This window comes from Acomys russatus, chromosome 17, assembly GCF_903995435.1.
Source record: "Acomys russatus chromosome 17, mAcoRus1.1, whole genome shotgun sequence".
NCBI classification, from domain to species: Eukaryota; Metazoa; Chordata; class Mammalia; order Rodentia; family Muridae; genus Acomys; species Acomys russatus.
Window position 1 is genome coordinate 19986976 of NC_067153.1, and position 25511 is coordinate 20012486.

The 25511-nt window shown below is 40.5% G+C and overlaps 1 protein-coding gene across 5 annotated transcripts in view; it reads left to right on the forward strand.

Moving 5' to 3' along the window:
• The window catches only part of Cyrib (CYFIP related Rac1 interactor B), an 86798-nt gene that overhangs the window by 22036 nt on the left and 39251 nt on the right, over positions 1 to 25511 (forward strand). For 2 of the 5 annotated variants that reach the window (XM_051159599.1, XM_051159603.1), the window contains exon 2: positions 24237 to 24275. The gene's annotated coding sequence lies outside the window, so the exon portion shown is untranslated. Of the gene's footprint in view, positions 1 to 3209; positions 3372 to 24236; positions 24276 to 25511 lie in introns of those variants that run through there. The other 3 variants (XM_051159598.1, XM_051159602.1, XM_051159600.1) reach the window with 3 other exon arrangements.

Sequence of the window (25511 nt, forward strand, 5' to 3'; positions counted from 1 at the left end):
ACCTGCCCTGCCTCCCCCAGCCTCTCAGCTGGCCTCCTGGCCTCTATTGTCTCCCACAGTGGGCCCATTTGTGGACACTGTGTTCTAAGTGGTCTTGATAGGAAACATATCAGATTCTGTTTCTTGCTTGGTTACAAGTATCTTTTTTCCTGTCACTGTGTTAAAATTTGAGGTGGCTTTGGCTTCTTATTGTCTAACTCTCTTACCCCTAGTGTCTCATAGAGTTATCTCTCTCTCTTTCTCTCTCTCTCTCTCTCTCCACCCCTGTCTTTTCTTCTTGTCTTTTCCTCATTTTTTTTTTTTTTTTTTTTTGAGACCAACTCCACAGGATTTGGCAAAACTTTCAGAGGTATTCCAAGCAGAGATGGCTCTTTCTTCCCACAACATACCTTACTACACTCACTGTTACACTTAGCACGTTACAGCCCTTGCTCTCTCATGGAAACCGCGGCCTCAAAGCAGGGACCATGTGTCGTGTACGTCAGACCCGCCCGTGATACCTGCGATATAATAGAGGGGATAGTACAAAATGTTGATAGAACAAAAGTATTTATCTTAACATTATAAAGATTTGTTAATTTTCATTTATGTGTGTGTGTCTATGTAAGTTTATGTGCACCGTATATATGCAGATGCCTGTGAAGGCTTGAAAGCATCAGATTGCCTAGGCCTGATGTGGGTGGTGGAAACAACGTGCTTGAGTGCACGCATGCACTCACGCCCTCACACTCATGCACGCCCTCGGTAAGAACAGTCAGATGCTCTTAACTGCTGCACATGTTTCTAGCCCTGTGGTCATTGTGCTTTAAAGTAATAAAAACGTAAAAGAAAACAGCATTTAAAGAAAGCAATGGGATCTTCGGAAATTGAGAAAGTAGACAAAGTGTAGTGTCCATGGAGAAGCAGACAGATCTTGGAGCGGACAGATTGCATTCGAATCCTGGATCTGTCACATACTGACACCGGCACTCCTGATTTACAAAGCGGACATGAAAACAGTACCATATGGGATGTCTATGAGAAGCATAGGAGGAAACGCGAGTCAAAGGCTGAGTACAATGCTTGGCACAGTGTAAGGAGTGCTAGGATTCCAGAAATGTGAGGTGGCTGCCGTGACTGCAATATCTCTGACTGGCTAGTCCTCTTGTAAAACATCTTTCTGGTGTCCTTCTGCCTGCTTTTGTAATCTAAAACTTTGAAACCTTTGCCCTCAGCTGAATGAAATGTGATCACGGTTAGGCAGAAAGCTGAAGAAAGAACTGTGGAGGAATAAATTCAGCCCTTCCTGTCCCCGGGGATTGTTTCCTGAGCCAGCTTTCTGTACTGGGTAGGGGTGGAGCTTGCTTGTGTTTCTCACCAAGTCCAGAAGTGAGTCCTGGGCCAACAAGGCCGAATCTGCCTCTGAGAGGAATACCATTGCTCTCAGCAGGACTTGTCCTATGGTTATTCATCAGCCGACACCCCCAGGCCAATGTCATGTTCAATTCCCAAAGATAACACTAAGGCCAATGGGTGAAGATTGCTGGGCAACTTGAGATTTCTGCTCCGTGTGAAACTTGAAGTTCCTCAGACAAGAAGCTGACGATTGCAGTGATGCGCTCCTCAGGGTTGGGGATGTCCCAGCTAAACTGGGGTGTTCACAGGTTAGGTTTCTGCTTTTGTTGTGTGGTTGCACTGAACTGGTGTCTGAGGGACCAGATACACGGTGTTAACATTCGTGGTCCAGTGCAAGCCTGTGTGTGTCAGGTAAATGGACCAGCCTTATCAGATGGTGAGGATAGTCCTATCATTCAGTTGCACCAATAAAAGGATGAAAACCTGTTATGGTGTTGAACCTAAAGCCTTCTGAAGTATAAAGATCTGCCCGTAATGTATGCCACTTCACCTCCCCAGGGCTCTCCTTAACCGTTTGCATAGCATATCATCTTCAATGACCAAGGCGAAGGGTTACCTATTATAGAAGATGCCAGGTTGACTTAACTGGCCACGTTTATCCAAGCCAGTGGTTCCCAAATGACTGATGTTGGGGAGTAGAGGTGGGCTTTGAGATACTGTCCCTAAGTCCATGAGTCAGAGATCACATGCAGATTTGTGTGTATATATGCATCTTCCTAGGGAGGAAAAAGAAAAGTCCATACTTTCATGAGATTTTTCTGTTGGGCTCTTAACCCCAAAATGTTCAGAACCCTTTACTTTCTCATCTTAGTGTTATGCTCAGCAAACTGAAAATAGTCGCGGGAGAGGTAACCGTGTTAATCTGTTAACATTTCAGTGCTAATGGAAAAACTGGAATTTTACAGCAGGATTCGGGTGAGCTAGTAGTTGAGACTGTGTGTGTGTGTGTGTGTGTGTGTGTGTGTGTGTGTGTGTGTGTGTGTAGAGAAGGGAGCATTTATTTTCCCAGAGTGACAGTGGGATTAGAGAGGTAATTAAGTGGTTTCCGCCCTACATCACATCCAGAATCTCAGCCCACTCCACATTTCTGCCGTGTTGACTCCAGAAGAAGGGTCTGATTTATCTAAAAAACTGCGTTTTTGCAAGCCACGTTATCAGGTGGAGTCTCAATTCGTTCCCAGACCGATCATTTAACACCTCCCATGGGCGTCTCTGCGATAGCATCGCAGGCGATAACGGTGCTTCTCTCTAGGCCCTGGGGAGCCTGCCTAGCGCCAGAGCCGCTTCAGGAAGCCCGAGAGAGCCTCTCTGTACCTGGCTCCAGGGAAAGGCTTGCTGCCAGGAGTACGGTCTCTCCTGATGCTGGATGCTGGAATGCGGCGTCTCCCTGGGTTTAGCTCAGCGCCCCGGTCGTCTCTTTCTGAACCTGTTGACCTGTGGTTGGTCACGGCCACAGTAAGAACCCCCCTCCCACTCCCACCCCCCACATCTTTCAGATGCTGCCTCCCTCGAAGGTGCTGCCCCTTTAAGGGAGGGCGTGGTCTCGTGCGGCTTGGCCGCGCCCCCTGGCTGACCGTGCTGCACGCCTGACCACCTGTCTCCGGCCGCGCCCCGCCCATTTCCCGGGGGGTGCGGTGGGGGGGGAGGAGGGCGGAGAGGACGATTGAGGCTTTACCTTGCGCAGCGGCCGCGCGGCGCATGCGCACGTCCGGACAGGTCCGCGGCGCCCTCACTTCCTGGCACTCCCCCTCCCCCCTCGCCGTTACCCTGTACATCCGGGTCTCTTGCCCTCCCCACTCCAAGCTGCCGTCGCCGCCGTCGCCTGGCTCTTCGCGGCTCCGCCAGAGGGGCAGGTGCGGAGGAGCTCCCGGTCCGGCCGCCGCCGCCGCCCGCTCCGGGCCCGGGGCTCCCCCTAGCGCCGTGAGGAGCCGCCGGCGGCTGAGAGAAGCGCGGCCGAGTGCCCGAGCTCGCGGCGGGTGAGTGACCGGCTGGTCGTCGCCTCACGCCCCTTGCGCCGCGGCGGGGCCTCGCGGCCGCCCTGCGCGCTCCCGGCCCGGCCTGGGCCCGGCCTCCGCCCATTCATTCTCGGCGTCCGCTCTTCCGCCCGGGCGGTGGCGCGTGCGGGAGCCGGTGGCCCTGTGCCGGCGCTGCTCTGCTCCCCTGCTTCCTTGCTTCCCTGCCCCCCGTGCTCCCGGGCCCCCGAGCTCCTCCGTGCCCCCGATGCCCCTGCTCCCCGCGCTAGCTCTCCACGGGCCCTCACCCCTGCCCTCGGGCCACCCGCTGCCTTGCCGGGCCACCCTGTAACCACAGATGGGTTGTGTGTCTTTGCTCCATCGATGCTCCATCTTTCCCATATGAGGCCGGACCTTTCAACTTTTAATTCCCCGCGTTTAAAGTCCAGATGTTCTAGCCTAGGGTGTGGTCTTACTGTGCTTCCAACACACACACACACACACACACACACACACACACACACACACTATAATTACCCAAATCTATGTCTGTCAAAGTCTTGTGAGAGTGGGCATCAGGGTGTGTGTGTGTGTGTGTGTGTGTGTGTGTGTGTGTGTGTGTATGTATGTATAATCTCGTGGCAGTTTTGAGCCACACCGCCTCCCTCGAATTTGATACATTTGTTTTCTCTTGAGCATAAAATTTATCAAAAAGTGTTTTCTTCTGTGATTCCATGCCTGCTTTGCATTGTCACCTGTTTATACTATTAGTGGGACCTTTTCTTGTCTCATCTGTCAACATTTTCACTCCTGTGTCCCCTTCAGTCCCCTCTCGGTGTACCAACTACTGATGGATTGCCTGAGCCCTTGCAGAACCACAAAATACCATTCTGGATAAAGCAATGTGTCTGATTCGTTGACACTTTCTCCCTTCTCCTGTGAGTGTACTGAGTTTGACACCTTTGAACTCATGAGAAGTGTGTCAATCAAATTTGCATCGTTTAGTCTTTTAGTTTGGTAGACTGATGTTCCATACGCGGTTTCCTATAGCCAATGGAACTCTTGGATATATGGTACCTTATTGTATATAATCTCAAATTAATGTATCCCAAGAAAAACACACGGACCCTTTTAATTCTTTAATTGTGCTTAATAATGGAAACAGAAGCTTAGTGTGGACTGGCTATAATTGGAGCATATTTGAAAGTCTGTTGTAAAGTTTGACTGAAACTGCCTAATCAGCATCTATAAAATGAAATAACAGCGTTTTCTGCCCTGTGACTTTCCTAGTCTGTCATGGTGAGCTCCACTTCATTTCAGAGCACACGTGCCACATACCACTGCCGAGGTGCTGCCGTAACGTGAGCAGCAGCAGCATTTTCTAGCACCTTTTCAGAGCAACTAGGTTTGTGGTCGTTGCCCTTTATTTCCTTCACCTTAGGTTGGAATAGCCACTTGACGGATTCCTTCTTAAAGAGTGATTTTAGTTGATGTGTGTTTGTGCGAGTGCAGGAGCCTGTGTGTGGTACGAGGAAGATTCTGTGGGGTTGGTTCTCTGCTTGCTCCTTCCACCGTGGGATGCAAGGATTGACCTAGCCAGGCTTGCGCCATCTCACCGTGTCCCAGCAATGAGACTTCTCGTTCCTTTTTTCAGAGTGATTTTGCTAGATGGTTTTTTAAATCCCTTATAACTTCAGTAGTCATGTGCCTGCCTTGGAGGAAACCTTTGTTTTGTAAAATGCTGGTGACTCTATAGTGTTATATGTAATTGAGTAAATTTTTTCTTTCCTAAGAAAGCAACCATCTGATCAAGGGGAGCTAGGCCAATAAATTGCTTCTGGTTGACCCAACAAAGAGTGAGGGCAGTATGGGCTATATTTAATGGAGTTTAAATTTTCATTTCTATGAGCTTTCTGAAAATAGGCTAAAAATAACGTATGTGGAATGGTATGCTTGAGATTGTTTGACTTGCATTTGAAGTGACCATTTATCTTTACTTAGGGAGCAGGAGTAGATGGAGAAGTACAGACTGAAGGTTATTTCATTTTAGTCTTAGTCTCCTTAGGGAAAACCCTGGATTATCACTCTCACTACGCATTGATGCTTCAATTGTAAGAACCTGTAATTTCCTCATTGCCCATTGAAGGAAAGCAAAAGACTAATATTTGAAAACACTTCTGTTACTTTTATATACCATCTATTATTTTTGGTTATCATTTTCTTTTACAGCACAGCTTGGCAGTTCCTGCTCCTGTATGTATAGTGTGTGAATTGTTAATTTGTGTGCATTCTAGACTATAGCAGGACTTTGGAACCATTGCAACTATGTGGGGAAAGCTTAGAGAATGATGTTGACTGCTCTGAGCGGCAGACTCTCAAGTACCCTACATAGTTTGAATTTGCTGTGTTGAGTTATTTAAGTAATTTTGAGACCGTTAGGCAGGCAAAGTAGACAAGACACACCATTTGCGTTCTAATTCATAGACTGAATTGTTTACTTAGAATGGGTATTAGGTGCATGTATCTTGCCAGCATTCATGAACAATAGCCAACTTAGAGACTTTGTCATGCATTTCATTTAAGTTTTCTAAAAGTTAGCATAAAGTTTTTGGTTGTGTGAGACCATCTCTGCTATTTGTTTACTAAAGTACATTAATTTATTCAAAGATTTATTTTGCACACAGAAATGGCATAATCCAAAGTGTAGTGGTAACTCAGTTTTGGACTAGTCATGCTGATGATGTGTTACCAGGAGCTAACACTTGGACTAGGTTTGTTTAGGCCGAGGCTGTACTCTTAAACCATGGGTTAATTTTAAAACAGGCTTGTTAAATAAGCACTTGTACTGCTGTCTGACGGATGAGGAATCAGGTGCTAGGCTGTGATATTGAGCTGCTGCCTTTATACCCACTTAATTAGCTTTTGACAACCCTGGAAGGTACACGTTAACTTCTAATTCATTCGTGGTCAACAGTCCAAAAGTAAGGCTTAAAGAGCTTTGGTTTCTTGTCCAGATGACTTCCAGGGGGAATGACCCTTTTTTTTTACTCATGGTTTTTAAAAACATAAATTTTTGTTTCAAGGTACTAGTTTGAGTTCTTCAAACAAGAAATCTCAAAACTTTTCATTCACCATAGAGTGGATGTTCACTTGTTCTGTGTTCTCTTTGGAGTGTATACATTCCTGCTCACCAGTAACAGCTTCTACCCCTGTCCACTCAGGCAAGTGGATTGCAAACTAGTGACATTTGTAAAATTCTTCAGAGAAATCATTCTTAAAGTGTTAGTACTTTTTCTGTATAATATATACGAGCACACATGCGCGCACCATATCTACATACATTTCTTATATCTTCACATCTGACTAATAGTCATGCATGAGAATGACTGATTGCAAAGATACGGTTTTGGGAGTTTTGTTTAGTTAGGAGACATGATGCAAAACCATAATTTTGTAGCTGTTTTGAAAAGGTAGAGGTGCATAGTCTGCAGGGAGAAGATGAGTAGCACTGTGTGAGATGCTGGCGCTCTGAACACTTGACAGTTCTTGTTTGTTTTTTATTTGTTTGTTTTTCGAGACAGGGTTTCTCTGTGTAGCCTTGACTGTCCTAGACTTGCTTTGTAGACCAGGCTGGCCTCAAACTCATTGAGATCCGCCTGCCTCTGCCTCCCAGAGTGCTGAGATTAAAGGCATGCGCCACCACACCTGGCTTACTTAGTGTATTCTGCCTAGTGCATCATGTAGTGTATGCCCAATCCTTTTCACTGTGTCTGGGACATGTCTTCCCATCATCAGTTGGCGTGCTTTCAGGCAATTCAGATGATACTGAATGGTAGGTCAAAGAATAAGCATTTTTGGAAATCATTTGCCAAGGAAAAGAATGACGACACTCCTGAGTACTATTAGCTGGGATTACTTGTGCCACCCCTCTTAGTAAGGGCAATAGAGAATTGAATGCACTAATCTAATAAAGTCTGAGCGTTAACTAGGTCTTGAGCATTCATCTACCGCCCAGAGATTAAAATTATAGCCTCACATGCTTCTGCATATACTCTACTACTGAGCTATACAGCCCCTTTTAGTCCCTTGAAGTACATAGCTATAAGGTTTTTTTGAGGTGTTTTATTGTTGTGTCTGTGTTTTGTTGTTGTTGGTTTTTTTTTTTTTTTTTTTTTACTTTAGTTTTAGAGATTCTTCTCATTTTATAAAATGTGTGGACATAAAACATGACATTTAATTCCTAGTTTGTGCTTAGAAGATCCAACGATTATAAAGTGGGAGTTCCAAGTGACATTTGTAATCCTAGCACTTGAAACATAGAAATAGGACTACAAGTTCAAGGCCAGTCTTGGTTGCATGAGACTGTATCTCTGAACAAACTTCCAAAACAATAAAATGGAAATGCCAGTCTCCCTTATGAGCCTGTAACATTGCTTTATTTTAAGACATGTCCTGGTGTAGTTTAGGCTGATCTTGAATCTGACATCTCTCAGCCGCCCTGGTGTTGTTATTGTGGTCTTTGCCCCCCCCTTCCCCTTTCCACACGGTGGTTGCTGTGTACGTGTGGCATAATTCTTGCTATGTGAATGGCCATTAACTTATCCAATTATTTGTTGAGTACAAATCATGGTATAACAGTGAAAAAAAATCAGTTGTCCCTTCTCATTGAAGACAGTAAAAGTAGACAATGTGGACATTCTGGTTTTTTTTTTTTTTTTTTCTATTGCCCTGATAAAATACTGACCAAACACAACTTGAAGTAGGAAAGAGTTTATTTGGCTTATATGTTATTGTCCATTGAGGGAAGCCAAGGCAAGAACTGAAATGGAGACCAGAGAAGAACTCGGCTGTGGCTTGCTTTTTCTACGTTGCTTAGCTTGCTTTCTTAGATAACTCAGGACCATCTACCCATGGATGGCACTACTTACGATGGGCTTGGCCCCCCTACATAATAATTAGTGAAGAGAATGCCCTACAGACATGCCTACAGGCCTACAGACAGTCTGATGGAGGCAGTTCCTCTGTTGAGGTCCCCCTTTCCCAGCTGACTCTAGTTGTCGTTACATTGCCAAAAATAATCACAGTAGTTTTAGTGCTAATACATTATGTGGGTTTCCAGCCTTAGAGGATCAAGGTGAACCATCTTGTTGTGTGCATTGCCTTTTAAGGTAGGACCTGAGAAATGGACCAAGTAGACAGATGGTGAGTGCCTGTAAGTATGGAGAGAGGTCAGATTAGAATCTTATATTTGTTCTGTGTGGCAGTAATGTGAAAGGTTAAAGGAGAACTGGGAAAGATGATGCTGAGAAGTGACTGTAAGGCCACCTGCAAGAGTCATGGAACAGTTCTGTACTGTTTTAGACTAAGTGCAATGGGGAGACCACTATAAGGGGCTTTATTGGGAAGTGAAATACTCAGATTGTCTTTTCAAAAGATTGCCTTGGGACTGGAAGTGTGGCTTAGTGTTAGGGCATTTGTATACAAGGGCAAGAAGCCTTGGAGTCCATTTCCAATTTGGAAATTAGGAAAGGGAAGGAATTTTTTTTTTTTTTCCATTTTTAAGTTTTTGAGGCAGGACTATAGAGCCCAGTTTGGTCTTTACTTAGTATGTAGGTCATGCTTGTTTTATTTTGGGAATGACTGCCTGGCCTTGGGATTACAGGTATGCATGGCCATGTTGGGCCTGCTGTGTTCCTTAAAAGCTTAGGGAACAGATTTAAGATGAGGTAAGATTGGGTATGGAGAGACAAGAGGCTAAATTGAGGTAATTATTAGTGATCTGTAATAATGACCTGTGACGTTCCGCTTCTAAGACTTGACTTTCTAGCAGTGGGTTCAGTGGAGTATGTTGTTTTGCTTCTGTCACCTCCCAGGGGTGCCACTTCCCACTTGATGCTGAGATGCTGCTTTCCCAGGCCTATTGAAGTCTTCACTTTCCACTGACTTACACCATTGTTAGTCACTGAGTATGAGCTTGACCAACCTAAATCATCATATCAGGTTAGAAAGTCAGGAAGCTGCCATGAGCCAGGCATTAAATATCCACAGGAGCCCAGAAGCAGGCTAATAGCTGCTTTTCAAAATAGATATACCCGTTAGCTGTGTAAAGCAGGAAGAGTCCAAAACCAAAGGGTCACCCCACGTAAAAGCTGTTTTCCATTGCCTGTAGCTCAGTCAGTAAAATCAAGAGTTACAGAAACTGGTAGAGCAAAATGGTTATAAAGACCACCCCCTCACACACACACACATACACGCATGTTCTATAAACACCCTCTCTTGATTAGAAAAACCCTGTGTAGCAGGGCCTTAGCTACTTTTCTGTTGCTCTGACAGAACACCATGATGGAGACAACTTATAAAATATTTAGTTGGGTTTACTGTTTGAGAGGATTAGAATCCATGGTGTTGGAGCAGCTGAGAGGTCATTCATATCTTGATCCACAAACAGACAGCAGAGAGAGCACATTGGAAATGTGTGGGCTTAGCCCATCCTCCTCCCCAGTGACACACCTCTTTGAATAAAACTGTATCTCTCAGTCCTTCCCATTCTCATTCAAATTACCATAAAGTACAAATTAGTATGTAACAAATTAGTTCTTCCTTCTGTGTAAGGTATAGAGATAACAACAACTTGATTTAATGAACACCCATAGGCATTTGCTTTCTTCACCCACTGGAAACCCTGCCTAAATCCTGTTTAGCTGAATCTGAATGTCTCTTTCCTCCCTAGGACCAAATAGGTGGTGACTAGGTGCCTGAATCTAAGAGAAGTGAAGAGTTTAGAATCCTTCCTAGAGTTTGCTGGTAGCCCAGCTGAGTGTATCTGGACTTCCGGACTTCTGAGGGTCAGGAAGACTTCATCAATTCCTAATCATTTCTCTCCTTAAAGTTGCAAACAGGAAGTCAAGGAGTGTATATATCTGTGTGTAGGGTGTGTGTGTGTGTGTGTGTGTGTGTGTGTGTAAAATGTGCATATAGTCACGACTGGTCGCTACAGGATTTCTTCTCCATTAACTAAAGGAACGTTTAATGCTTTAGGTTCACTTGTGTAAATGACAGCAAGACTGTCATTCCTTAAAGTACCTATTTTAGCGTAGGAGATCTGTTGGCCCTGCAAGTCCAGTTCTGACCTGGGCCACCAGGCTTGACCCATTTTCATCATATATCCTCTCCACCAGTGCAGATGAGAGAAGGCAGCCGAGCCAGCATTTGTATCACTGATTTCCATTTCACTTTTTTCTACTGTTACAAAACATTGGTTAAACTAACAGGGTAGGGGGATGGAGAGATGTGTTACTCTTATCTTACTAGGCTCTCTCTAGGATTTTAGAATGCTGTCTTATTCTCCAGAACTCAATTCACAAGGTATCTTTTCTCTTAGAAAGTTATGGCTCTTAGCAGTATTGTGGTCTCAAGGCCAAAACTATTAAGAACCATTTGTATGAGATTAATCCTATTGCAAGCTTCTAAATTTCCCATCCACATTTTTATGAATGCTGGTAGAAGCCACAAAATTCTTGTATTAGAAATAGGGGACAGTCTAACCTCTGTAATAAGTAGTGGTAACCAGATTATCAGCATTGATAATAATATATGAGTTTGACTGTGCAGAGTAAAAAGTGCTAGGTAATACTTGGAAACATAGTGGCCAATACGACAATGAAGTTTTGCCATTAGGGAACCCAGATCATTCATAGGGAGCTCTTTGTTTTGCTCTCGAGGGATACTTTGTGTTTCTTATAAAATGCTGAAACCAGGGCTGTCTCCTTATAGAAAGGGACAGGATTTTTATTTTTCATGGCTGTTTACTGTATAGAAATCTTAGAAAGATAGTAAAGGCAGCTGGTACCTCCTCAGAACATGCAAAAGAGATAGCTATGTAGTGTGATTTTTCTTATGTGTATATGTAAATTGTCTTGGTAAATCTGCCTTTTCAAAAGGTTCCTGGCATATAAGAACAAAGTACACACAGTGATTGGAATTAATTTTCTTCTGAGGTTTATTTATTTTGTTTTATCCTGTGAGTGTTTTTGCCTCGTGCATATTTTGCCTTTATTTATATGTGTGTACCACATTCTTGCCTCATGTGTGGAGGCCAGAAGAGAACATCAGATCTCCTGGAACTAAATTTGGATCTTCTGAAAGAGTAGCAAGTACCTTTAGCAACTGAGACATATTCAGTCCTGATTGATTATTCATTTTCTTGATTTGTATCAACCTTACGTATGACCTTGATAAAATTTTAATTAATTTTCTCTAGGGCAAATGCATAGCTCAGTAACATTTACTGAAATAATCACGCATCTTGCAGTCTGAAGATTATTCATTATATGTGGTCTTTCGGGGGTATTAAATTTGAGGAACTGCCATGGTGTGCAAGAATTAAGACTCCTTTGGTTTTATTACATGAAACTATGGTAGTTCTCAGTTTGAATCCCTTTGAGTGACAGTATAGATTTGGGGTTAGAACAACACCTAGCACAGAGAGCTGGAGGAAGTTTATACTTGGAATTTTTCTTTTCTTTGATGTTTAAAATTTTTTCTTAAACAGGCTAGAATTATTTTTATCTTCTAGTACTTACTTATAATAAGTTTACCATCTTTTTAAAATTTTTTATTTATTTGTTTGTTTGTTTGTTTTTGAGATAGAGGCTCTCTATAGCCCAGGCTGGGCTGAACTCAGTATATAGCTTAGGCTGGTCTCAGACTTTACAGTGATCCTCTTTTTCTCAGTGTCCTTAGTATTGAAATTGTACATGTGAGCCACCGTGCCTGGTTGTGAACAGGTTAACTTTACTTAATGACGATTATTAATTACCTTAAAAATTTGTTGTCTTACATAATTAATGTCTTATGGCACATTTGTGTTCACCACATTGTTTTCAAAAGTAGAATAGTCATCTTCATTTACTTCACTCATTTAAGTCAGTGTTCATGAGCCGGGCATGGTGGCTCACATCTTTAATCCTAGCATTCGAGAGGAAGAGGCAGGCGGATCTGTGAGTTCGAGGCTAGCCTGGTCTACAAAGCGAGTCTAGGACAGCCAGGACTACACAGAGAGACCCTATCGCGAAAAACAAAAATACAAAAAAATAAATATGTGTACATAATAAATAAATAAATCAGTGTTTGTGAATTTAGATACTTGGAATTGTCATACAGTCTAGTTATGCCAGAGCTGGTTGTTAGTTGCTAGTGGGAAATGTACCTTTGTTTGTTTGTTTGTTTGTTTTGAAACAGGGTCTTTCTAGGCTGTCCTGGAACTCACATAGGCTGGCCTTGAACTCACAGAGATCTACCTGCCTCTGCCTCAAGAGTGCTGGGATTAAAGATGTGAGCCACCACTGCCCAGCTCTAGTTCATCTTTTTGCATGTGGATATCCAATTACATCTATATCAGGTTTGGTATCTTGAGATAATCAGTTGGTTGCAGATGCTCATTTCTGGACTTCGCAGTTTGTTTTCATTGATCTCTGTCTTTGCTAGTACCATATGACTACTATTGTTTTTCATGTTTTGGGGGGCCATATATATATGTGTGTGTTCATGTGTGTGCTTGTGTATGTTTGAGCTAAGGTTGCTATTAAATGTCTTCTATCACTCGCTACCTTACCTTTGACACAGGGTCTTTGAACCTGGAGCTTGTCAAATTGGCTGAACATCAAGCCCTAGGGATCTAACTGCCTCTGTTGTTCAAGGGCTGGGATTGTGGGCACATATTGCAAAGTTTGACCCTATATGTGGGTGTTGGGGGCTCTGAACTCAGGTCTTCATGCTTAAATGGCAAACTATCTAGATGCCCATTTCCTGATAATCATAGCTTTTCTTAACCATATTTTAATAGTCAAATAACAAACAACAGCCTCCTTCTCTTGTCTACCTTCTTTTTGCAGGACTAAGGATTGAATCTTGGACTGCACTCTGCTAGCAAGCACTCTACCTCTAAGCTTTGTTCCTGGCTTTTTTTTTTTTTTTTAACTTTTCATTTTGAAAATGACCTAGATAGTCCTTAACTCATGATCCTCCTGCTGTAGCCTCATGAGGGTCTGGTCAGGCAATAACTTTCTTCTTGGTAAAATATATGCTCATGTTTATTAAAACAATATAGAAAACTAAAACCATCGTGTTGGCAGTCACTAGATGTACATCTTTCCAGGCATCTGTGCAGATGTACTCAAGACATATGAATATACACATTCTCCACATTGCACACAGGACACATTTGCCCACACTCGGTCTTACTGGGTTTTGTTTTGTTACTATACTTACTGACAGCTTTAAGAGAGAGCTGATTGCTTTTCTTAGACAAGTTTGTGATTCTCTGAGATTTTTACTTATAACTTATGAGACTAACAACTGTGGATTTCTTTTTGTTGGTAGTAAAAGTAAAATTTACTCATTTTACTTTTGGGGAGATGACTTTAAAATAAATGCTCAAGTGTGTATTGTTAATGAATGACATTCTGTGTGAAACTTGAACAAAACTAATTCCCAAGTCTATGGGTTTTTAATATTCTGTGTTTAGTACTGTGTAAGCTTTTCTCCCCCTTTTCTTGGCATTTCATGACAATAAGTATAGATAGGGCCAGAAAGTCTATAAATGTGTAGGGGGAGAGAGTTCTATTTGTTATCATGAGAACTCCCACAGCACGCTTAACCACGTGAATAAAGGAATGGCAGCCTTTGCTGTTTTGCACTTTGTGAGTTAATCCCACAGCCCTGATGCAGCCTAAGATACGGTCAGAAGCAGAGGGACTGTGACTGGGTAGCCAGGGAAGGTCAGATCCCAATAGAAACTCCCCTGCTGTTTACATCTTTCTTATATAGTATGTTTAGTATGATGAATATATGGTTTTAAAATCATACTTAATGATGTAACCATTATAAAAGGCTGCAGAAACTATGCTTATTATTATAAGAGGTAATTTAATCTGACAAATGGGAGCTTTTAGAAGTTTTGGGAACTGGAGAATGACAAGACTAGCCAGAATAAACTTACTATCACATTGATTTCGTAGAAACTTTAATTTTGAGAAAATGTATTTAAATTAATTGGGAAACTGTTGAATAATAAAATTTTGTAAGTGAAATATAGGTGCACTTACTTAATTTTTGTTACGGCTCAAACCCACACAGAGCTTTAGTCACAGTGGACAAGACTTCCACCGCTGAGATACATACTCAGCTTTGTATGTTGGTTTAAAGTTGAAATTAAGTTTTCCCATGATAGATTCACATAGTGAAGTCTTAACAGTAGCTACTTTTGTGGGATTATTTTTTCCCTTTTCTCCTCTCCCCTCTTCTCCCTTCTCCCCCCTTCCCCCTTTCTTGTTGTGTTTGTTGTTATTTCGTTTTTGAGATAGGGTTTCTCTGTGTAGCTTGAATTACAGGTGTGCACTACCACACCAGGTATCCATCCATTCATCTTCATCCATCTGTCTTTCTTTTTCTCTCTCTCTTTCTTTCTTTCTTTCTTTTTATTTGTTGTTTGTTTTTTTGTGGCAGGATCTGTCTGGCCTAAAACTTACTATGTAGACCAGGTTGGCTTCAAACTCAAAGACCCACTGAACCCCTGCTATCTTGAGTGCTGGGGTTAAATGTGTGGGCTGCCACATCTGCCTTCAGATTACAGATTTTTAATGTCTTACTTTTTATGGAAAACTTAGAAACTACAAAATACATTACATAAGAAGATATGAAAGTAAAACTCCTGTATGTAGCCAGCAGATGCCCCTTACACAGGTGAAGTGTAAGAACACCTTGCAAGCCTTGTAAAAGAACCAGAAAGTTTGGAGAGATGACTTAGTTGGTATGGTGACAGTAACATTAAGTCTGAGGACCTGGGTTCAGAGTCTTACTTAGCACACGTGTGAAAAGCTAGCCATCTTTTAGTCCTAGTGCTGGGGACACAGAGACAGGCAGACCTCTGACGCTTATTGGCTAGCTTACGCTGGCTGATTTAATGAGCTCCAGATCCACTGGGAAATCCTGTCTCAGGGAATCTGGCAATAAAGTTTAGGGATGTCAAGATGGCTCAGTGGCTAAAGGCAGTTGCCTCTAAATTCTGATCACCAAAATTTGATTCCCAGAACCCAGGTAATGAAAAGAGAGAACTGATTCCCCCAAGGTGTTCTCTACCTCCACACACACCCTGTGGAGTGAATGCACACATGCACAATAAATGAAAGATTAAAAAATGTGGTGAGGTATTGAGGGAGATAACATGTACATATGTGCACACATCCGTATGAATATCCTATGTTCATATAGACTACAAAGTAATTTTTTTACAAAATAATTTTTAAAGAGAGCCAGAAATAGATTTTAGGACTGATACCTGCCCTACCTGTGGATAGGAAATATATCCAGAAAATTGGAGATTAGGAATATTTTAAGGAATAAGAAGTAATTTTACCGATGTACATGAGAAAGCATATAAATTAGAGGATTAAAGAGTTGGACCCAAATGGAGAGTCCTTCATTCTGTGTAAGTTGGAATTATGAAATAAAATGAACAGTCTTATTGTAGAAGGAACACGTCATTAAAATAATAACAGTAATAGTAAAAATAACACAAAAAATGTTGCAGAGGTAGGCAGATCTCTAAGATCCAGGTCAGATTGGTCTACATAGCAAGTCCCAGGGCCACTCAGGGCAACATAGTGTAGGAAGGAAAATAGCAATATGAGCTGTTCCTAAGTTCTCACGTTGTTAAAATATGTGTCTGTTTTCTCTGTTCCTGGGAAATCTTAAACTTCTTTTTGATAGATTAAAAAGTAATTGCTGGATCCCCCCCCCCCCCATTCTTCCCTGGAATGTTCTGTTATTTAATTTTCAAATTGTTGCAGCTCATGAGGAATGGGCTTGTCTGTAACAGTTCTCAATCAGAATAGGTCTTTTTCTGTGATAATACTTTCAGAACCTGTGAATATCTGTTTCTCAAAAACTTGGGCCCAGATGCTTAGCATAGGAAAGGACACACACACTCTAAAAATGCCCCCTCTTGTCTATCTGAATAGTAGCTATTATCATCAAGAAGTTATGTAGCTCACACTTTAACACTGGTTTCCGTTTTTAGTACAGAAAAGATAAAGTAAATGATCCATTAAGATAGATCTCATCCAGAAAACAAGCTTCATCAACATTACCAATTAATTCCTAATTAGCTGTTGACTATATACAATTACCTGTGAGCTTAAAAAATACTGTTGTCTGAAAAGAGATTAGGAAGGCATTGATTAACATATAGTAAATGGATAATTTATAATGCTGAATAAATATTGATGGACTGAGGGCAAGAGAGATGCTCAGCAATTATGAGCACAGGCTGCTCTTCCACACAACCCAGGTTTTATTCCTAGCACCCACATGGCACTCAAAACTTTCAGTAATTTGGTCCTAGAGGCGTCAGTGTCTTCTACTAGCTTCTGTGGGCATTAGACAGATACTTGGAGCATTAGGTGTATGTGTAGGCAAAACATTTCTACCTATATAATAAAATCATTTTTTAAAATTAGGGCTTGCTAACCATGGATCTTTTCTTTGCCCATTTAGCATAATCACCACTGATTTATCCCTATTTAGGATATCCTTACATACTATACTTTTTTTTTTTTTTTTTTTTTTTTTTTTGGAGTTACAGTCTCATTGAGCCATCCTGCCTCAGCCTCCTTCCAGCCTCCTGACCTGGTATAGTACATAGCTGTATTTGAATGTATCTCGTCCTATTTTGATTTACAAGATCAGGCTTAAATAGCCAAAATATGAAATTATGTTGCTTACTTTTTAGCGAGTAAAAATAAAAGAGGACAAATAGAAGACTCAAGCATGTACAGCAAATGAAGGAAGTATTGTTGGAGAAGTTGGAGGAGTTACTGTGGTTCTGTGTTTTACACTAGTACTGAGAAGCCTCCATTGCTCTTTGAATCTTTTGTTGCCCTAGATTAGCAAAGCCTTTTCTTAAGGATTTAAGTTTTATTTCATGATGTACCCCTTTGTTACCAACAAATGAATGGTGTTTAAAATGCCTGTTTTAGGGGAGAATATTTTCCTTTGGCTTTGGAGATATCCCAGTACAAAACCTTTTTTTTTTTAGAAGGTATTTTTACTAAATTTGAAGCATGTGAAAAACGTCTTTTTAAAGTTATTAGTGCTGGTAATGTTTTTAAATATACAAGACAAACTCAGACATCTTCACTTCTAGCTTTCTCTGACACTCTTCTCTGACATAATTAAATTACTTACCTGTCTCCCCATTCCTTTCATAGCAATCTTTTTCCATGTCATTTCATAGACAGTGAGCATCTTGAGGGCAAGGCTTCTTTTACTCAGCAATTTGACTCTGCCTTTCATCTGGTGTTGGAGGGCCTATATTGATTGTTGAATTTTGAGCACTGTGTTTTAGATTAAGTGACAAGACATTTTATTTTGTTATTTTTATATATTTACTTTTCTGAATCCATCTGTCTCCTCATCTTGGCTTGCCTGTAAACTGACACACAACATCTTTAAAATATCTGTTAAGACATGGCATTTTAAACAGTTTTTTAAAAAACATTACTTTGATTGCTGTCATGGTATTTCTGCAAAGTGGTAGTTTGTGGCAGTTGAGTTATTTTGAGTGTCTGGGAAAACCAGCACCTGTAAAACCATGTGGACACTTGGACTATTATATTTAAGGTTTCTTTATTACACTGATTTATAATAGAAATTATGTTTGTCCAAATATTATCAGGTATCTGATATGTATATATCGATATCTCATTTTTCTATGCAAATCTTTTTAGCAGAATGATCAGTCTTTGTGGCCTTAGCATAGGAAAGCTGCATTTCTTCCAGTCTCTTCTATCATATTTGCCTAGTCACTTGTTCTGTATTCATACACATGCACACGCTCACACAATGGAATCTGCCGTGTATCAGACATTGTGCATCAGGGAAGGCAATAACAATAAATGGACTCTGATCCCAACATTAATCATCAGAAAGAACGAAACATTTTCATGAATGATTTGATGGTGGATCCTCAGCCTATACTTGGTTTATGTTCTTGACTTTACTTTAGCACTGTCCTGTTTTCTAAGTTTGTTATAACTATAGTCTGTTCTGTTAATCTAGTTGCCTTATTTAAAGTTCTATTGCTGTGAAGAGACTCCATGTCCACGGCACTTCTTATAAAGGAAACATTTATTTGGAGTTTACTTACAGTTCATACATTTAGCCCATTGTCATCACGGTGGGAAGCATGGCAGCATGCAGGCAGACATGATGCTGGAGAGGAACTGAGAGTTCTACATTTGGATTGACAGGCAGCAGGAAAAGACAGAAAAGGAAAGAGAAAAAAAAGAAAAAAAAGACAAAAAACCAACCTGACTTGAGCACCTGAAAGCCCAAAGTCTACCCCTTATGACATACTTCCTCCAACAAGGCCATACCTCCTAATCCCTGTAAAGTAATGCCACTCCCTAATGACCAAGCATTCAAATCTGAGCCTCTGGGGGCCATTCCTGTTAAACACACCAAACTAGTATGGATAGATTATTACGAACTTACTACTTTTAATATATATTAATTATTATAAAATGTTTAAAAATTATATAATGATATATATTATATATAATATTTTTGTTATTTTAACAGTAACTCTTTTAGGGTAAAATCTTTGAGGGGGAGCATTTCTGACCTGTATGTTTCTGGAACCAGGTGCAGTATCTGCAAAAAAGTAGACATTTAATCAGCACCAACCAGCACTTCTTTATGTTGTTGTTTTGCTAAATACTAAAGATGTATTTTTACCGAGTCTCAATAATCCTTGCATGCTGCTGTATTTAAACAATTAATTCCATTTTCCACATGTTTGAGAATACTGTTAGAGCTAGCAGTTTCGGGAACTAAAATCAGACTGAGTTAACGCTCTGGCTCAGGGGTTGAGGACTTGCCTGGCATTTTTGAGTCCCAGGGTTTGAACCTCAGCACTGCAAAGAATCCAGTCTGCCATCTAACTTGTTTCACAGTTTAGGTTAAACTTTTTCCACCTTTACGTTTCCCTTCATTATAACATAAGTACTAAATATTGAATAGGGTACAAAAAACTGAAGATAAAGCTTTTTTCTGTCACTGAGGCTGTGGATTCCTGCTAGCAACAGGACTTCTGGAAGGCAGTTCTGTCCAGAAGGCTGTGCTATGAATAAAGCCATTTTTGCTTGAGTAAAGGGTCTCTGAAGCTCAAGGGTACACACAGGTCTTCCCAAACTAAACAAGAGTAACCCTGGGACCTGTAATGTGGGCTTGTGGAAACAGTAGTATAAATTATGCCCAGTTCACAGCATTCTTTCTACTGCTATGGGACACATACTCCCATGTCATGCTGCACCCCATAAAGATTTAAACTAATAGAGAGTAGACAAATACAAATAGATTTGTGCTCTTTTGAAAAACAAACTTAAATCCTTTTCATGAATTTGTTGTCTTTCAGTAAGATGACTGTTGTGCTTTGAATGTGAAATGTCCTCCATAGACTGAACACTGATCTCAGGCTAGTGGGATCTTTGAAAAGGTAGAAAGAATCTTCAGGAGGTGGAGCCAGACTGGTGGATGTGGCTCACTGCAGGGTTGAGGATTTGTAAGGGTTTTCAACTGAGGCTATCAGCCAAGTTCTGATTGCCATCAACTGGCACCCTGCACTTCCTGCCATCAAGGATTTCACCATTTAAAACTGAGTGAAAATGAGAAGTTCCTCCCTTTAGTTGGTTCTGTCAAGTATTTGTCACAGTGAGAATGAAGGGCAGTTTGTTTTTGCTTGAGTAAGTGGGGTTTATTGACGCACTGACAAGAAAAGGAACAAATGCCGAAACTGGGTGAGACAGAGGAGTAACTGTGCCATTGGGTGAGATTGCTTGGGAGTTTCAGAGACTTCAATTCTATGGTGATTACAAGGACTCCTGAAAATGGGGGATAACTTTAAGTTGTACTCTTAAAGGCAAAAATGTTGTAGAAAGAAGGTGCTCCTTTCCATGAGGAGGAGATGGATTTCCAGACTTCACTAGCTTCAGCTGTTAGAGTTGGTCAAAGCAGCCTGTAGAATGAGGTCTTCTAGCCCAGTGATTCTCAACCTTCCTAATGCTGCAACCCTTTAATATACTTCCTCATGTTGTGGTGACCCCCAACTTAAAATTATTTTCATTGCTACTTCATAGCTGTAATTTTGCTACTCTTATGAATTGTAATGTAAATATCTGTGTTTTCTGGTGGTCTTAGGTGACCTTGTGGAAGGGTGGTACAACTCCCAGACGGGGTGTGATCCACAATTTGGGAACCACTGTCCTAGACTACAAACACTAGTGTATATTATAGTCACTTGATCTTGGAAAATGCATATTCTTAGAAACAACTCATGGAATTTAATTGGTTGTGGCAACCCTCAGATTTGGTATTTTAAGCAGATTTAGGTGTATTTAGTCCATGGATTATTTGTTTAATTGTCAAGCATTAAACAGCATATAAAGCGCAGAATTTACTGAACTCTACCATCAGTAACCATTGGTAACCACGTCATGATACTATCACTATAATCGAACCAATGGACATATAATCCAATGGACTATAATCCAATGGACATATCGCTTACCCATCAAAAATCGATCCTGTCTCAAAATCCATCTGCCCTGTCAGGGCTCCAAACAACCACTCTATTAGTTACTTTTTTTTGTTGAGATAAAATACCACAACCAAATACAACTTATAGAAGAAAGTTTACTTTAGTTCACAGTTTAGACCAATAGAGTCTATAATAGTAACGGCAGATGGCCGGAGCATGAAGCTAGTAATCCCACTTTGTTGCCACACCAGGAAAACTTATTTTGGTTAATATAACAATGTCCAATTTCAAATTGATTTTCATGCAAGCATCATACTTTTATTTTTATCTATTCCACTCATTACCATTCCCACCAGTGATGAATATATGTTCCTTTTTCCGTACATCCTTTCTAGGGATGTTATATTTGTTTTTTTGGTTTTATTTTCTGGTTTTGTTTGTTTTCATGTTAGCAGTGTGTGGGGGGGGGGCGGGTAGTTTAAATATGCATTTCCCTAAAGGTTAAAGATATTCAACACTTTAAAAATACTTCTTAGTTTCAATTTGCATTTTCTGATGGCTGAAAATATTGAACATTTTTTCAAATATGTATTACTCATTTATATTTCTTTTGAGGGCTCTACTAGTTCATTAGCCAATTATTGATAAAATTGGTTTTCATTCTTTTCTTTCCCTCCTCCTCTTCCTCCTCCTCTTCTTCCTCCTCCTCCTTCTCCTCCTCCTCCTCCTCCTTCTTCTTCCTAGAAGATGCTCCACCACACAAGGTCATATGCTCAACCATATTCATAGCAGCCTTATTTGTAATAGCCAGAACCTGGAAACAACCTAAATGACCTTCAGTAGAAGAATGGACAAAGAAATTGTGCTACATTTACACTATAGAATACTATTCAGCTATCAAAAACAAGGAAATCCCAAAATTTGCAAATAAATGCATGGAACTAAAAAGGATCATACTGAGTGAGTTAACCCAGACCCAGAAAGACTCACATGGTATATACTCACTTATAATTGGACACTAGCCCAAAAGGGATGTCCCATGAAAGTCTTCACTTACCAGGAGATTGGGCTAGATGCAGAGACTTCCTATTGGGACTCTAGGTAAGAGAAGTATGGGAGAATAGGGAAATAGAAGGATCCAGAGGGTTCCTAGAAACCCACAAGAAGAACATCATGACGTGCAGATCTGGACCCAGGGAGGTCTGCACAAACTACTGCACTAACCAAGGACAATACATTCAGTAAACATTGAACCCCTACTCAGGTTTAGCCAATGGACAGGACATTCTCCACAGTTGTGTGGAGAGTGGGGACTGACTATGACATGAACTCTGGTGCTCCATATTTGACCACTTCCCCTTGGTGGGGAGGCCTGGTGGCACTCAGAGAAAGGATAAGCAGGCTACCAAGATGAGACTTGATAGACTGTGACTATATGGTTGGGAAGGAGGTCCTCTTCTGTTACAGACCTAGGGGAGGGGAATAGGGTGAAAGAGGGAGGGAAGGAGGGAGGAGCGGGAGGATACAAGTGAGGGGGTAACAATTGAGATGTAATCTGAGTGAATTAATTGAATTAAAAAAAAAATAAGGTAGAAGGAGAAAAAAAAAAAAAAAAAAGAAGCACCCTTCCGTGATCTCCTCTATATTAGCTTCGGTCTAATACAGGGTTCCTGCCCTGTTTGAATTACTGTCCTGACTTCCTCCACTGATGAGCTACAATGTGGATGCATAGCTCAAGTAAACCCTTTCCTCCCAGCTTGCTTTTGGTCATGCTGCTTCAGTACAGCAATAGAAGTCTTAACTAAGACACCAAGCAAGCACTCTCACAGCTTAGCAACATCCCTAGCTGATTTGATGAGACTGTATGTGTGTGTTTGGCTTGAAGTTCTTTATATATTCTAAATATTGATTCCCTATCTAATGGATAGTTGGCAGAATTTTTCTCCCATTTTGTATGCTATTCTTTTGAGACATGGCCTCATTTCTTAGCCATACTGGCCCGGAACTTACTGTATAGTACAGGTTGACCTCAAACTCATGGCAATCTTCCTGCCTCAACCTCCCAGGTGCTGGAATTAGAGGTCTGTGCTACTACTTCCAGCAAGCATTTTGGTACTATCAATTTAAAAATTTTTAAATATACTAGACTTAAAATTGAAGATATGATATTTTCCCTGAATACTTATTAGTTCCAAGGCCACCCCTAAAGATAACAAAATCTGCAGATGCTTAAGTCCCTTGTATTAAAATTGCATAGCATTTGGAAATCACCTATTTATATCTTTACATATAGTTTAAATAATGTGTAAATTATACATAACACCTAATACAAATAAATGCTACACAGTTATATCATATCGTTGGAATAACCACAAGGAAAGCTGCATACATTTAAAACATGAACAGTTTTTGTTATTTGTGAATAGTTTTCACTTTCACCCCAGATTGTTGGGCTCTACAGTTGGTTGAATCTTTGTATACAGACCTGTGGTTATGTTATACATACCTTGATATTTGTATCTATTTTTCTAGCAGGTGAGCGTCAACTATTGTAAGAAGGTAGAAATAGGTCCCTTTGGCCCCTGTGATAAGGATACATAAAAACTGCCAATTGTCTCTCTTGTTAACCTTTTCATACACATGATGAGAGTTGAGTTATCTTGTTGGTGTACTGTTTGTCTTTGAATGTTTCATTCTTGCTGGTCTACCATTTGTTGGTGTTTTGGGCTAATACACTTTTCTTGTAGTAGGCCTTTCATATATAGTGGTTGTATTCATCCAAGGAATACATGTGGTGTGGTGTGTATATATATGTGCTTTTTTGTGTAGGTGGTTGTGTGTGTACATGTGGAGGCCAGAGTCAAAGTTGAGCATTTTTCCTGTTCAGTGTGTGTGTGTGTGTGTGTGTGTGTGTAACCGACAGTCTTTGTGTTTTGTTTTTCAAGACAGGGTTTCTCTTTGTAGCCTTAATTATCTTGGACTCACTTTGTAGACCAGGCTGGGCCTTGAACTCACAGAGATCTGCCTGCCTCTGCATCCCCAAATGCTGGGCTTACAGGTGTGCACCACCATGCCTGTGTGTCTTTAACTGAGCCTGAAGTGGTTTAGGTAGGCTGGCAAGCCAGAGAACTTGAGAGAATCTTCTTATCTCTGTGTTTCCTTCTCTTCTGGTTCTGGGGTGATCTGTATGGGTCTGGGGAACTCGGGTACTTATGGCTGAAGTTAGTTGTAATAATTTATTTGGAAATATAATGATGTTTTATACTCTTCTTCCCTTTCTTTTCTTTAAACAGATAGAAGGACAAGGACGAAATCACCAGCACTGGCTGAAGGTAAATATGTCTTTGGGGGAAATGATTACTGAAACATAAGTGAAATAAATATAAACCTACATTAAGGAAGTATAATTTAGGGAAAAGTTATTTATATTAAATTACTATAAGTATATTTAGATAGTACTGTGTATTTTCTAGCTTAGAATAGGGAGTAATGGGGAACATGTAAATTAATAAGAACTTTTACTGTCAGCACTTTCAAATAGGAGATGTATATATTTTTCTTTGGATTCCTTTCTCCATTGTTTATCTCAACTAGTAGAATTGAGCAATGAAAGTTCAAGATACAAGTTTAATAGCATAAAGAGAGGGGGACCAAAGATGATACCTATCCATTGGGATTTAGAAAGAACAATACTGTTACACATTATCTTAAATAAGAATTTTATCTTGCTGTTAGTTTTAGTCCGTTAAAAAAATAATGGCTGAAGGTTTTAGCAAGATGGCACAAGAGGTGAAAGTACTGGACCATGAGCCTGAAAGCTGAGTCAGAATTCCAGAACCTAACTGGAGGAAGCAGATGACTAGTTCTGACAAGTTGTTCTTTGACCTCTAGGTGCACAGTCATATGTGCATAGGTACATGTATACATACATATTAAATAAATAGCAAAGATTAATTAAACATGTTTAAAATCTTAGAAGTAATGAATATTAAACAAACAATTGCCATTAAAGGGTCTTGGGTGCATACATATTTATAATCCTTCAATTATTTATTTTGCCAATATTTTACTTACAGAAGTTTATAAATGTTTAACAATCTTATTTTTATAAACGTACTTGGTTTTTAAGTTAAAATTTGTTTTAAGATATTTTTATTTTTAAAAATTAAGATTTTTTAGATATCGTATTAAAATTTTTAAATACTTGAAAGTATTTTGTCTTAAAATTCTGACCTCTTCTAATTCACAAAGGAAAACATACTTAGATTTCAAAACTAGTCATTTTATTAGAGTAGATATGAGAGTGCTCATGAGGACTCCTCAGAATTGTCATTATTTCCTCCGATCTGTGTGTCACCAATTGTTATGCCAAGGACATCTTTGGTAATCTGTAGGAGCCTGTGAATATAGTAATGGCTCTAATGACTCATGATTTTGTGGGAGGCCAGTTAAATTGAAATACTGACACAAATATTAGAAGTGCATATTTTTGATAGGCTAATCTGCCCTTCTAGAGTGTAAGCTTTAGAACAGCAGTTCTCAACCTGTGGGTCATGACCCCTTTGGAG